Consider the following 15,138-nt stretch of genomic DNA (forward strand, 5'->3'; position numbering starts at 1 on the left):
GACCTCAGGACACCTGACTGTGAATGCACAACTGTTCAGTTCTCACATTTGTTCCTCCTGCAACCCCCACTTCCCTGTGGGGGAATATGTTGTGGCCAAATTTTCCAAAAATATGTTGTGACCAAATTTTCCATGTGTTTGGGGGTTTTGTGTGTGGTGTTTTGTTGGTTTTGGGTTTTTGGTTTTTGTTGGTTGTTTTTTTTTTAATATGAACTGAATTGTGTGGTTTGTACTAGAAGTATTTGAAAGCATGTGGAAACTTGATTGCAGACATTAAGTGGGTCTCAAGACACAGGTATTGCACTTGACTGTTAAGAATTTCTGCAATCCTGCCAATAGTAAACCTGTAGCTGTGAGAAATGCAAGCTTCATGGAAACTGTTTTCTTCTTAGTAGACAGACTTCAACGCTGGGGTGGGAAGGAGGGCACAATTCTTAGCTTCTGATACTTTTTCATATTGAATACAAAGAGGTAGCTTTTAGCAAATGGATTCTAGGTGATAGATTTATCTTTTCAGTGCTGTCTATTGAGCATTATGCGTTTCTGAACTGTTTGCTGTGGTTTTGTCAGGTGATGCATGACCTTTTAATCATTCTATCTTCTGTTTCTGTACTGGTGGTGAACTGTCAGGCTTGTTGCCTGCATTTCAGCATATCATCCAAATTTTTATAGAAACTGTTCAAATTGCACGATTCCTTTCACTCATTTAAGTGCCTGGCAGCAGTTCCTTCATGGGTATAGCTGTTGTTTTTCCTCTCTACTGAATGTTCTAGCTCTTGCAATGTTAGATCCTTCACCAGCCATCTGTCTTGCTGGCTCACTCACCATCTTAACAGCTCTTCTTCTCAGACTAGATGCAAGTCCTAGAGAGTACACCATCAGCTGTTATTTTTTTATTCAGAAGCTTTTAAAACAACTGTTGCTGCACACAAATATCCTATATTTCAATCCTCTCTATACAGTCCTCAGCACTAGCGGTTGCTTTCTACAGCCTCCTCTTTTTCTGGGTTCTTTTGCAGTTTGTTTTCCTATCACTTCATTCATTTTCCTGAAACTTTCAGAGTATTCTTTTTTCAGTTTGACAACCTAGCTTGCCCTGAATTCTATGTAGAAAGTCAATGTCTAAATGCAAGGAAAGTCTAATCCAGTTCTGTTTGTTGTTTACCAGTAATTCTGTTCTTTAAAAATCACTGAAAGAGGCATCTAAATACTTTCAAATACTAGATAAATCAGGGAATAGCTCCTGAGAAACACAAGATCAATATATTTTGTTAAGAAGTAGAGAACAACATTGTAGCATTACAGATAGAATAGATGCCCTTGTAGCTGGCATATTGCTAAACAATCTAGCCATCTTTTTTTATGAAAAGTTTTATTTGCTTGTAAGCCAGTCAGGCCAGGATGCAAAATTGCTTTATGAAGCCCGAACTGTATAGTATCTTCTGTTATAGTAGCAGTTTGTTTTAGTTTCGTACACTCTACTAGTTTTATAATCTGCCAATAGCAAAGGTTCATTTAGTTAGTGTTTAGAGCATTATAAACTGCTACTTGGTGTTAGTGCAATTATCAGGGGTAGAAATGAATGTTCTAATAAAGATAGGGGCATACCAAGATTTTTAAATTTTTGTTGATAAGCCTTTCTCAGACCCTCTGCTTCTTTTCTGGACAAAATCAAATAGTGTTTATTGCCAGTGCCAATTAGTCAGCCAAACATCTGTAGCTGTCAGCTGCCCTCATGAAGAAAGCCCCAGGAGATTAAAACTCCTGAGACACTAATTTGCATGCTGGATGCTACTGTTTGTCATTTTGAGTGTCTTTCATATATGTTGTTTCTTAATGATAAAGAAAACCAAGTGTGCTTAGTTTGTAACTAATAATTAGTAAGCTGGATTTAATTTCCCCACTACTTACGATCTCCAGGGTAAATTTAGACCTGTCATTTAATATCTCCAGTGAGGGACTGTCTATGTGAGGAAGGTTTGTTTCCAAACTAAGCTATTGCAGCTGAAACAGGTCTTCTCCCATTGTGATGATGTTATGCTAGTAAAGGTGTGTTCATAATAGCTGGGTGTGTTTTCGGCTGCAAAGTTAAAGCAGTATTGCTATATTGGTAACAGACTTTATGCTTGTATAGTAATTCCAGTGGTATGGAAAAGCTTGTCATCTTACTAAAAGTTACACAGTGTCTTTCTGGAATTGCCTAGACATTTTTTTTTGTGTAGTCTGTGCACGGAAAGTGAAAACAATCAAGTAAGGCAACAGGATGGAGGAGTGTGAGAGTATAAATTGATTTATTTTCTTTCTTCCAAGCAAGTCAAATTCCTGCACCCAATAGGAAATTGGGTACAGGATTCCTGACCTTCAATAGGAAGGTAGCCTAGTGGTAGCATTTGAGACTGCAAAAGCTGTCTCCAAAACCCTATTGAGGTTCTCACGTGTGCTCATGACAAGCCTTATGATTAAGTATGACTGTGAAAGGCAGATAAATTTGAAAAGTCCAGAATTCTGCAACTGTGAACTGGCAACTGATAAACTTTTCCTCTCATTGAGCGAAGCTGTAGATGTCTTATGCTAAAAAAAGCATGTAGTCAAACCCAAGAAAGCTGCAGACAGAAGCTGATAAGCTACAACTTTTACCTTCCCTCATTGTCACTAGGATGTACTCTGGGCCCAAACTAGGCGTTATGCCATTACTGTTCAGGAATGTCATCAGTGTTAGGTGAACACACTGCCTATGTTAATTTACAGTGCTGGAAAAAACAACTAGTCTCTCTCCAGAAGAATAAAACTATTCACCAGAATGCGATTGGAAAGATATTTTAAGAGCAAACAAAATCCACTTACATGCCAGGGTAGAAGGAACTGTCTGCTTCTTGCATCCTATTAACTAGAAGGCATCTCTCAATAAATAATCTCTGGGGAAAAAAAAAAATAATCATTAGGCTTCACAAGATTTCAAATTTTTTGACTTAAATAATCACTGTTACTAAAGAGAATTCCTGCTAACAAACCAGTCAAAATTTGAACCAATATAGTTCAGGAAGTGAAGTGAATAGAAATAAAAATCAACTTCTGCATTACATTACTGCAGTCTTTCCATCGTGGAAAACAGAGGGTTTAGCTTCATCATAGTTTTGACATTGTATTCTAATTAGATTTACATTTTATTAAAACTATCTGAATAAGTCACACTTCAGTTGCTAAGACATGCTCATCTGTAACATCCTAAAGTAACAGAAATATCACTATGTAGGGCTTATTAAACTTCCCACACTTTCTTAAACAAGGCAGACTGACTTACAGTTGGTTCAATAAGAACTCAGATTGAATAACTTTCCATATTCTGTAACAATGAATAATATAATATGGTATAACTTGTGTTGTGGTGCAGACCTAATGACTGTGTATAGGTAAGCTCTGAATGGAGAAATCTGGAGCTGGGCCAGACAACATTGTCAGAAGTAGTTCTTTGGAGGCAGATTATGAAATTAGAACTGTAATCTCTGCTTGACATACAGTTAATATGAAGCTTTTCCAGGGCTGAAGCTGTTTACTGTTTCTTCCATCTGTCAGGATTTTCCTAGGTTCTATGGGAAATGCATACATACATTTGAAACTGAGATTGCATACAGGAAAGCTTTTTTTTGTGGGTATGTTACAGAGCCCTTTGTAAGAATTGTAGGTAGCTGCTGGCAGACCACCAGGTAAAGGAGTGAATGGATGTAATGGAAGTAGTTATTTACAATAATTAAACAAATTAAAAATCCTTTTTTCCCCTTTTCTGTGTGACACTTGAAACTTGCCTGTGTGAGAGAAATTAGTGAGAAAAATAACAGCCAAAAGTATTAAGACCTGAGGGGAATGACTAACCTGAATGGAAGCCTATGTGGGGTTTTCTTGTAGGACAGGATTTAGCTTTTCTCTGTGTGTGTGTGTGCTGAGTCTGCAAGGTTAATGTATAAACTAAACTTAAAGGACTTTTTTGTGACATAATGAAATCAAGTATCACATTAGATGGCAGAGATGAACTCTCTGTATTTGTTGTAAGTTACTTGTGCAGACTGTCTTGGAAAGTCAAAACGTATTGAAGGAATACTTACTCGGTGCTGACCTAGTGATCTGTAAGAGAATCCTCTGCACCTACAGATTAACTCTTGTGTTATATAGCCTTTTCTTGCAGTACCAAACCACAGACTAGTATAATTAGATGTGTGCATCAGCAGCCTGTGTACTGTGTTTCAGAGAAACTTTCAGTAAAGGTTCATATGTTCAATGAAAATTTAGCTGTGCCTGTACTTTTCCACCTTAAGTACCTTGAATACATGACTGTTTTGCTTTGGAAAACATAAAGAGCAGAATACTGGGCTAAAGCTGAAGTTTGAGAAGTGATCAGAAGGCTCCCTTTTTAAAAGTTCCGGTTTTCTAGTTCTGTCACTCATGTTGTTTGAAAATTAAGAGTTTTGCTAGGAAGCTGAAAGGACAAATTCAGGGCCTTCTCTCAGTGAACAAAAATCATTTTATACCCAAGATATGCCCATACGTTTACATCAGTATCCAACTGAATTGGATCTGCCACTCTGTGGTAGCCAACATCTTGTGCCTTGTTTCCATTGTACATTGCTCTTTGAAAGGAATGCTTATCATACAGCTGATACCCTGTCAGCAACGAGAGTAATATACATAATTGCACTTCATCAGGATGGGTTTTTTTCAGTAATTTTTCCACCTTTGGTGTGGGAGTAAGAAAAGTTTCCCCAGGACTAAAAACAATGAAGTGCTGTTTTTAGACTATACAGTCATCTTTACTGTTGCATTGTCTTGCTATGTTTGAAGGGTACATGCAGTTTAAAATTAAAGCTCCATAGAGCTTTAAGTTTCATCATGAAAAACTGATGATATGTACATCCTCTCTGACTAGCCAGAATCCTCATCTCCAGTGTGTGTGTGTCAGAAAGATATGCGTACTTATGCTTAGGAATTAATTATGGGCACTAACTCTCAGGTTTTCTTCCTCCCTCTCCTTCTTAAAGAGGCACTAAGGGATTCCAACATGGATTTCATCCTTCTTTACTCTCACTCATGAGAACACAAACTTCTCTCTACCCTCTGAATAGATTTTACTAAGGTATCCCAGTGCCACACAGAAACAATAAGATTAGTAAGATTCTTATCTTCATTGGTCTCTGCCAGTTCTTTAGCTTGGATAAGAGACTCCTGTCTGTTTGTGTTTTCTAGACCCTCCCTGTCTTTTCCTTCTGCTGCTAGGGTCATCAGTGGAGGTCAGCTTTTGAGCTGGATGAAGTATTTCTATAGAAAAAGCTTTGAGACTTTGATCTCCCTTCTGTATGGCAGTACTGTTTTACAGAAGTAACTGTGCTAAGGAGTCACAAACTGATGACTTCTTCTTCCAGTCTGTGATATTTGAAGTGTTTCAGGACATACCCACTATTTTAATGTATCTTCACTTGTAATTTCTCACTGAGACAAAATTTTTCATTATTGTCAGTATCAGTGGCTGACAGTTGTGCTTAGCAGTATGGGAAGGGTGGAGTAGCCTTCATAGAAAGCTATAACCTCTCAACTGATAGCTGCTAAATTATTTTGGAAATAATATTATCTCTTCCCAGGCAGGGTTAAATTCTGCCTTTTCTCCACCCATTAACTGCTTGATAATGAAGGAAAACAAAGTTTCACAACTCCCTGAGGCAAGTGATCGTGAGTCTTTCTGCTAGCTTCTTTGCAATTACTCTAAAGGAGTCTATGGATTTTTACTGCTTTTTCCAACATAGCTTTCAGTAAGTGGAGTAAAGTGACTGTTTTAACTCCTCTTTTGGCAGACAGAAAATTAAAGCAAGACATCCTGCTAAAAGTGAATAGCTTCTACTGTACTTGAAGCACATTATAGGTGGGAAAGAACCAAAAAAAACCCTGAAGCCTGATTTGAAGCAAAACTATTAATCAAATGGTAATTTGTTTAGAAATAGTCAGAAGGGACAGATGGAATCCTGTGGTTCTCGGCTCTCCTTGAGTCAGTTTTTTAAATATATTGAAAGCTTGTGTACTTTTGAGTGGCAAATGTGGCTTGTCAGAAGTTATTTTTGCTATTCTTAATACTGAAATAGATTGTGCTTTAGTTGCAGCAGTTGACAGAAGTCTTAAGTACCACAAAGCAAATAACTGCATTTATTATCTCATTTTTCAGATTTTAAGGAGCTATATGTGGTTAAACTTCGAATCTGTGTAACAGTAATAAAATGCTGTTTAAATTGGTGCCTTTTAGTGGGAAAGGGGGTGGGAGTTGGTGTGATAGTACAGTAAACAAATACTAAACTCTTTCTTAGGTGTATTCTTTAAGACAGTATTCGGCTACCCAGAGCCGTGTCTAGGACACTCTCTCTGCAGTTCACATTACATTGGTAGTGCATCTTGTGGTATTTTTCCCATGAGACACTGATACAAGTCTAAGCTTTGATGTGTATTTCATATTTAAATCAGAACTTCTTAGCTTGTGTTGTCTAATTGTAACATATTCTCTAGTAGCATACTTCTGTAGTAAACATCCTCTTGATTAGCTGAAGAATATACAGTTTGAATGATCCCAAAACTGAACAGAGTTGTTAAACCTTGTCCTAATTGTCTAGTTGAGCTGTGCCATAGGTCACATGCCAGTTTCAAGATTCAGGTTTCAACAGATGGTGTGGAAATGTTAATAAAGGTCACCTTAAATAATTGTTTCCCATATTTTTAAAATGCCAGTTTAATGTTTATCTACTCTATATATGTGATGCTGAAATTTTTAATGCACTTTCAAAGCAGATACCAAAGCTTGTAATCAGGGACGCTCTCTAACTGCAAATGTCAGCAAGAATAGTCCCTATCTGCAGGCATAAAGGTAAGAGGACAGGCAGAAGCTAAACTTATGAGTTGAATACTGGTTGTGCATAGATGACTTTTCTTTTGTAATGTCCGAGACATCTTGGGTTCAGATCTAAAGAAGACTGTATGGTCATCTTAAACTGAAGCTAATGAAAATTGTGAAGCTAATGGAAATTCTGGCTGTTTGAGAATTTTTGAAGAATTTGGTCCTGTGTGTTTCACATTGAACTCCTAAGAGCCCGTATTTGCAAATTTTGTAAAGTTGTATTTTTTTTGTGGACGAGTAACAGGAGGATTAAAAAAAAAAAAAAAACCACAAAAAACCTAAACACAACAAAAACCATCCACTTTTTTTTATAGCAGCCTAAGAGAAGTCTCAAAAAAAGGCAAAAAAAGAAACCTGAAGAATGAACGAATGACAGAACAAGTTCTGTGCAGTTCTTGTACTTGAGCTAGCACTGGTTCACATCATCTGTGCTAGTTGTAGAATAGCAGGTGAGTGAAGAATACAAACCTACATAGAAGCATTTAACCTGAAACCTAGTAGGGCAGCAGCCAGAGGGAATAAACATCACACAGAACAGCAGGCATGCTGCCTAGGCATCCACTCCGATTGAGGAGACTGGGGTCAGCTCACCAACAGTGCTTTCTTTCTGTTCTTTAAATATACTTGTTAAACCTCAGACTCGTAAAGCAAGATTCAAGACAGAGGTGTCTCAGTCTCCGTTCACTGGGATTTTCTATAATCATGAAGTTGCTTGCTCCAGTTTTGACTTAAGGGGATGCTTGCTGCTCACTTTATTAAGTATGGCAACACTCTGCCTGCTGTTTCGGAGTAAAAGCTGAGTGACCCTGACAGTGTAATCATCAAAGGGCAGTACTTCCATGACTAAGTCAGGAATCTCCAAAATCTGGTGACTTCCCAGTGGATAAATAAAACCTTATGTTCAGGGATTGCTCTCTATCCCATCTTCCTCTTCTTATCCCCAGCCCAAGCACTAGAAACAAAGTTGAGCAGAACTTACTCAAGAAACAAAATCTTGTATTCATTGCAATTCTACATGTTTCTTAAACTACTTGTTCAAGAGAAAATAAATGGAAGTGAACACTTCTGCACAAATCTGTGACAGCATTGTATTCTCAGCCCAAATTATGGACTATTCCTTTCTACAACAATGGCACAATTCAACTGTAGTTTAATGTTTTCCCAGATTTTGCAGTGAGTTTGACCTGCAGTACATAAAAGTACATGATTATATCAATCATGCTTAGAGTGCAGTGACAGTTTTCTTCTGTTTACTCTTGAGCATAGCAGAGAACTTAATATAAATACTTAAAATCTATAGTTAAAGATTCACAAGTTAGGAGCTATACCTTCAAAAATTACAGAGAATATTACTCACCACTTGGAGCGAGTGACCAGGATTGCTCCTTTTAAGTTAGCAGGCCCTCTCTTGTAGGAGGAAGCCATTCAGTAACTGCTTATTGCATTGTGCATTTAAATATATTCTTAGAAGGGTAGATTTTGGAGTATCATACTAACAATTTAAAGACATTTATTGGGATAAGTTATATTTAATGCCAAGCATTGCTAGAATTCAAGCAGAAAAACAGTACTATACAATACATACAATTATTCTTTCTCTTTTTAGAACTGTAGAAAATGCATGGGTCATCTCAACCACAATCCACAAACCACAGGGAGCAGAACATCATATTAGAAGAATTTTTTGGTAATACAGCATACTTTGGTTCTTCTTCATAAATGTTTATGTCTTGTCACTCTCCCTTATATAGTAGCAGTAAAAAAGCACTAATCTCTGCTTTTCAATAGCATATTGATTTTTAACTGCAGCATTTTTGTACAGATTGTGCTTATAAGGATTTTTTTAATCTTTAAAATAAGAATAATTAAAAAAATAATCTTTGGTGCATTGCTATGTAGTGGGTTCATAACAGTGGCTCTCATGCTAAAAATATTTCCAGGTCAATGGTTTTTGTGCAGGTCTTTTCAAAAAGTAGACTTAAGTATAACAGAAACATTTCCATGACTTCAGCTATCTACTATAGAAGTTAAAATAAACATTTTCACAAAGAGATTGCAACTTGAGATTTACTGGTCTGAATGCATTATAATTGGACAGAGAAACTTGTCATGGATCCTACATCAGGAAAATATTGATTGTTTATTGCCGGAGCTGACATGTAAGCAGTTAACATAAATGTTCTATTTGCAATAGCCTTTAGCATAAACAATGTCAGGGTAACAGGAGTATCCGATTGAAAATAGTTTGGGAAGACCAGATTGCTGGCTCTATTAAAAGCATACCACACTAGCTTCATTCACACAAAGCAGCTTTGTCTTTGTCCTAAATGACCAGGTGAAAATATGAATGTGGGAGCAGGCACTAAGTCTCAGTTTATGAATTATGGCAATGCAGGGGTGTGGTCAGATCTTAGCTTTTCTGGTATTTTAGTGGCTTCTCAAGGGCTTCTGCAGGCAGCAGCAACTGAAGATACACAACTGAAATGTCTACGGTGCCCTTCTGTTATTAAGCTTTTTCATTCCTACCCAAAAATGAGAACCTATTTAAGGTTTAAGTGTCATTTTAAATCGGATACAAACTGCCACTGTGAGAGATTCAGGCTGTGTTATGCAGTGTATGCTATGGTTACCATCACTAAACAGAGCTAGATCAAAATGGTTGACTTGTCACTCTATAGTAATTGTTCCCTGGGGAAAAAATTCAATAACATAGCTTAAATCACACATAGCTGATCACGTGCCTGGAGGCTTCTATGGTGCTGAGACTAAAAGGCAGAGAGGTAGGGAGGAGCTCTGTCAGGAAATCTTTAATTTTACTGGCAGGGGGGAAGCTTGCCTTGCATGCAGCCATGCACAAATTGATTTTAATTTTACAGTAATGTGCTATTAACTCAGTTCCTTAAAGGCTACTTTTGAGGGCCCAAAATTATGCCCCTGCATGTCCAAGGTACCTATTGGAAGGAGAGTTTTTGGATGTGCAATGACTGTGGCATGGTACCCAACCTGTTCAACATTTTTATTACAGTAAAGCACAAAAACTGTTAAACTGTAGCCTATATAAGATAAATGTAACATATGTTATCTTCATAATGAATTGCATACAAAACTCTTAAAATCATTAGATGAAAAAAAAAAAAAAGTCAAATCCATGAAATATGATCAGTACTAAGCTTTTATCCAGACTGGAGAAGCTTTAATAACATGGGAACTGATCAACTTGCTTTTAAATACTTGCCTTACCGATTCCAGCAATTGCCCTTCTGGCTCTCTTCCTGCTTTAATACATGATATAGCAATGTGAGGAGTGGGGGATGCCTTATATACAATTAAATTATTTCTTGATACAGGGCAAAAGTGTTATAAGTCTGCTAAATGGACTGCATTTGGTTTTCTTAAGGAAACAATTTTTTAATCTTAGTTTGTTTCTTCAGTTTCTTGTCAAAGAAATAATCGGCATAGAAGCTGTGCAAGTTACTGGTTTGGCTGCAGGCAGTCTTCTAGGCTAAACTTTTCTATCTACACCCATGAGGAACGCTGAATTTGTTTTGCCAGCCTCCCACTTCCCATGCCACTCTGAGAAATTGTAAGTCAACCTGTATTACCAATAAAGAAAAAAATAAAATATAGCTGCAGCCTACTCTAGGGTGAAGCATAGTCTTTTGACAGCTAAGCAATCTTTGACAACAGAAGCTGCCACACATAGAAGCATTTAAGAACACTTGCTGCTTGATTATGCATGTTTAATAGCTTGTTCAATTCCCTGTTCATCACCCAGCACTGAGGGGAAGCCTGAAGCATCAGGTACAGCAGTGCAATTCTGAGCTTAAATGAGTTCATGTAGGATAGAACTTGTCATTTGGCCTTAAACATAGTAGAATTTTGTCCTCTCTTCTGTGACACCTATTCACAGGAACACTGTACCTGCTAGTCTCTCTCTGCTGCCCAACTCTTGGGGGTTGCAGGGTAGTAATCCATGCAAAAATAAGAAATTACTGCTGTGCAAATCTATACAAGCACTACAGCTAAGGAGGGTACTCGAGGAAACCATTTTGCAGTCTTGACTATAGCACTACCTTACCTGTATGACAAACACTGCTCTTATCTCTTCCACTGCTAAACCACGAGAATGGGAACAATATTCCAAGACCAAATTAATATATGGAGATGTCTGGGTGGTTTTTTTTTCTGATCTATAACTAAGCACAGATATTTGCAGTTAACCAGTCATCCTTCTGTTCTCTTCCCTTCCCCACCCCCCAGAAATTAAAATAACGAAACTACTTAAAGAGCCTATGCGCTGCACTGCTTTGTTCCTCGCGGTCCACCTCACAGTGCTCGCATCTCAATCAGCCTCCGGCACTGAGTGCCAAAAATCCCCTCGAGCCGAACCCCGCCGGCAGCTCGGGGCCGAGGTGCTGGCAGGGGTGCAATGCGGATGGGAGGGGAGAGGGAAGCTTTACCTTCCGTGTTCCCCCGCGGAGCCAGGGGCGCCTGGGTTTGCTGCATCCACGCCTGGGGGCGGCGGGCGCTCAGAGTGCCTGGTGGAGGCGGCTGCTCGCCACGGCCATTGCCGCTCCGGGAAGCGATGGGAAGGGAGAGCTGCCGGAGCCTCCGACAGCTGCGGGGAGACTCAGCACCTGGGCTCTGAACAGCTCCACGGAGGGCCACAGGCGGGGCCGGCACCGCGCTCCCCGCCCCTGGGCGCGGTAGGGCCGCGCCACCGCCCGCCTCCTAGCGCGGCTCTGCCACCGCCCCGCCCCTCTCCCGCGGCAGGCGGGCACGCGGCCCGCAGGCGGCGGCCGCCGAGCAGAAAGGGCGGGAATGAGCACAGTTCCCAGCAGCCCCCGCGGCGGGAGCAGCCGGCTGCGTTCCCGGGGCAGCCGGGAGCTGTAGTCCCGTCGCTTGTGCAAGTGGAGTCGGGGGCTTGGTTGGGCGGTGCCGTGAGCGGGGCGAGCTGCCGGCCCGGGCGGGAGCAGGCGGCCTGGAGCTTTTGCCTCGGTGTGGGCCCGCGCGCGGACGAGCCAGCTATGTTCCGCGGTCAGACCGCAGTGGGGCTCCGCCCGCTGGGCGCCCGGCAGCGCCCTGGCTGCCCCGCACGGGTACGTTGTCGGGAGACCGCTGCGCTCTTTGCGGAGACTTTCAATACGTTCCCTTACAGTTCTTCCGCAGTGTTAGGGGAGAAAAAGCGATATTACAGTTTTTATGGTCTTTGAGAAAGTCCTGAAAGCTCTGCTCCCTCCCACCAAGATTTGCAAGCTAGAAGACACATGTAAGCAACTAAACAAGGTGAGGGTTCTGCCATGCTAATCAAAAGAGCTACAAAAAAATGTAGCAAAAAATGCAGTAGCCCAATTGCAGCTTGCTTTCAGAAAGGCATCTGTAATACCAATGTTTATACAGGGCTCTTCAGATAGTTACTAAGCATTTTTTAAAGCAGGGTGTGTTATTTATTAGTTAATTTATACATGAACTGATAAGTTGTTTCCAAACGTTTTCTATTTACTTGCTCATCAAATGAAAAATTATTCAGTGTAGCTTGATTTAGAAGTTAATTTGCACTTTTGGTGAAGAGCACGTAGAAGAATCTTTAAAAAGCCGTTTGAAGAAAAGAGATGAGTCAATTTAGACACCTGAGCACTAGCCCATCTCTCATCCTGATCTAGGTGCTGTTGAAAGGCACTGAAAGCTTGCAGATACAATCCTGGATGTTAGGATTGCGTGTGTGCCCCTGCTACTGCTCCTTGCAACCCTCTTTTCCAGCCCTCACCCTCATCTAGGAGAAGATTCTTAGCAACTGTTCTGCAAGCTCGCAAACACATGACAGAAAGCTAGTGCAACCACATTAAACTAAGCAGTATGTTTTATTTACACTGGGTTAGCAAAACCTTTTGGGTTGTCTTGATCCCTATGTGGTTTCTGCTAAACTAGTGATGCAAGCAAACTTAGGTTTTAATCGTTCATTTTTGCAATGGGTACATACTGTAATGATTTCACATCCCCTTTCTGGTGCTTTTTTGGATAATTCTTAAATGTAACAGGTGCCCTTGAGAGCAACTGGATCATGTAATCACATGCACTGAGCAAGTTCACTTCTGCTGCTGCCCTGAAGAGGTAAGAAGTTGTCACTGACCCTGATATTATACGTTGTGTAGTGATTTTTGGATGTGAAATAGTCAGATTTGTATTGTAACAGATACCTGCTCTGATACTACATTGTATGCCACCAGCATACTAACTTGATCACAGTGTAAGTAAAATCTGTGGAATACATACAGCTGTTTCATATTCTCATCTTTGCTACATGATTACTGAATTACTTCCTGAAGTACCTTCCCCAGTGTTTTCACTGGGATCAGAATTTCCTGTTCTCAGTTCCCTACCTGAACTTTTCAGTGTTATGCAGTTGTAGTATAGTAGATAAATTTAAAACAATGTTGAGTTTATTACAACTTTTAATTGTCTAAAGCATATTATAGGCATGGAAAGTATCTATGGAACTATAAGGCAAATGCTTCACTTTGAATGGCGACTCTTCAGATTATTAAAAATGAGTTCTTGGTATAGTAAAGACCAAATAATGAAAAACGGTTTCTTCCTTTTGTGATTTCCTCCAGATTCAAGCTGGAGCTTTGGTGTGTTGTTTGAGCTCCCTCTCCAGGAGGCGTATGTTGTATCTGAGACAGTAGGAAACTTGAACTGATAAAGAGCCTCAGTTGAAGAAAACCTGCAGTAGTGTATGTAGCTTTAGGGCACACCTAAATTACAAGATCACAGATAAGCAAACCTTTTGGTGCTACGTGGAGGAGAGTCACTACAACTCCCTGCTTTTGTTGCTCATTTGTTTCCCCACCCCATTTATCTTAATGAAACTAAGTTTGTTCTTTGTTAGCTGAAAGGGTTCTACTAAAGCAGTAACCATTTTCTGCTTTGCAAAGCAGAAAAATTGAAATAGAGACACAAATAATTTCAAAATAGTTGTGAATAGTCTAAATATACTCATTCAAACAGTAGCACACCTCAGATTATCTTCAATTAAAGGATTTAGTGATTAATGCAATTTGTACAAATTGCAGGTATATTTGTTAATCCAAACCTCAGATCTCACATCTTTCCTACCCTCCTCTCTTTTGTACCTGTAGCTCTGAACTATAACTTTTTGGGGCACCAAAATAGAAAAAAAAAGCCTATCCTTTTGCTTCCAAACTCATAGAAATTCCTGAGACATACATTTGAAACTGGAGGTAGGTCTTGCCTAGGTTAAGTTTGTGACTTTACACATATCCAACAGAAGGAAAAGTGGAATATCTCTTTCAAATCACATACAAAAGGTTCGCTAAGATCTTACACAAACAGTTGTCAGCCATTCAAGTGCAGCTAAATATCTTGATTCATGGATATTGGTTACTGTTAACAGCAGCTGTAGTGTGCTGTTGTCAGCAGCAGCTAGCCTGCTTACCCTGCAGACACTGACTCCCATTTTCCTACACACATAAAACAGATTCAGGGAAACTCAGAAGATCAAATTTCTTCCCAATTTCAGTTAAATTCTTGCGTTTTTCTCGGTAGCTTATCTATCTTGTGAAAGAAAGCAATAAAAGATTACTAATGCTGTTTTCTATAGAATATCTCAATAGATATTATAGATTTCTATAGAGTTCTCAATGTGTTGCTTCTTTTCAGTTTGTTGTACATCCAAATTCTTATTGATGGGCTTAGTAAACATTTAATTAGACATACTGAAGGATCACTGATCATTCTGAGGATTGCCCTGTTATGCTTCTAAAGGTTTTCTCTTATTAAATGAAATTACAGCAGATGTCATGATTCATCCTCACTGCTTCCATTTTCTCATCCTCTGTAAATTATAACCCTAAAGGGGTCAGCACTTTTTTTGCCTTGCAAAGAAATAAACTGACAAATTAGTACATAGGAACAAGAATTTCTGTCTAGTTGACACCAGAATAGAAAACCAGATATTATGCCAAATGGTGTAGCTAAAATAAATGGAACAGACATATACTGTGAAAGCCTCATACCATTGAAAGGATATATGGAAGAACAAATTCAAGGTATGTACTTAAAAAATGCAGAAACTTTTTAAAAAATCCTTCCTAGAGATAACCTTGATCTGACCTTAAGTTGTCACTATCTAAATATGCTTTTTAAATTATTTTTAGGGTTTCCACTTTGCAGAGAGAGTACTGAAAACTGATTTG

General features: G+C 39.3%; 1 protein-coding gene across 2 annotated transcripts in view; it reads right to left on the reverse strand.

The window, feature by feature from the left end:
* Nucleotides 1–11,667, reverse strand: part of SMPD3 (sphingomyelin phosphodiesterase 3) — a 114,706-nt gene extending 103,039 nt beyond the window's left edge. The window contains exon 1 of one of the 2 annotated variants that reach the window (XM_061344071.1): nt 11,383–11,667. The gene's annotated coding sequence lies outside the window, so the exon portion shown is untranslated. Of the gene's footprint in view, nt 1–2,844; nt 2,919–11,382 lie in introns of those variants that run through there. The other variant, XM_061344072.1, reaches the window with a different exon arrangement.
* Between the last annotated feature and the right edge of the window lie 3,471 nt (nt 11,668–15,138).

Source organism: Neopsephotus bourkii, unplaced genomic scaffold (assembly GCF_033783945.1).
Source record: "Neopsephotus bourkii isolate Nb327-2 ecotype Australia unplaced genomic scaffold, CSIRO-AGI_Nbou_v1 NB_1863, whole genome shotgun sequence".
NCBI lineage: Eukaryota > Metazoa > Chordata > Aves > Psittaciformes > Psittacidae > Neopsephotus > Neopsephotus bourkii.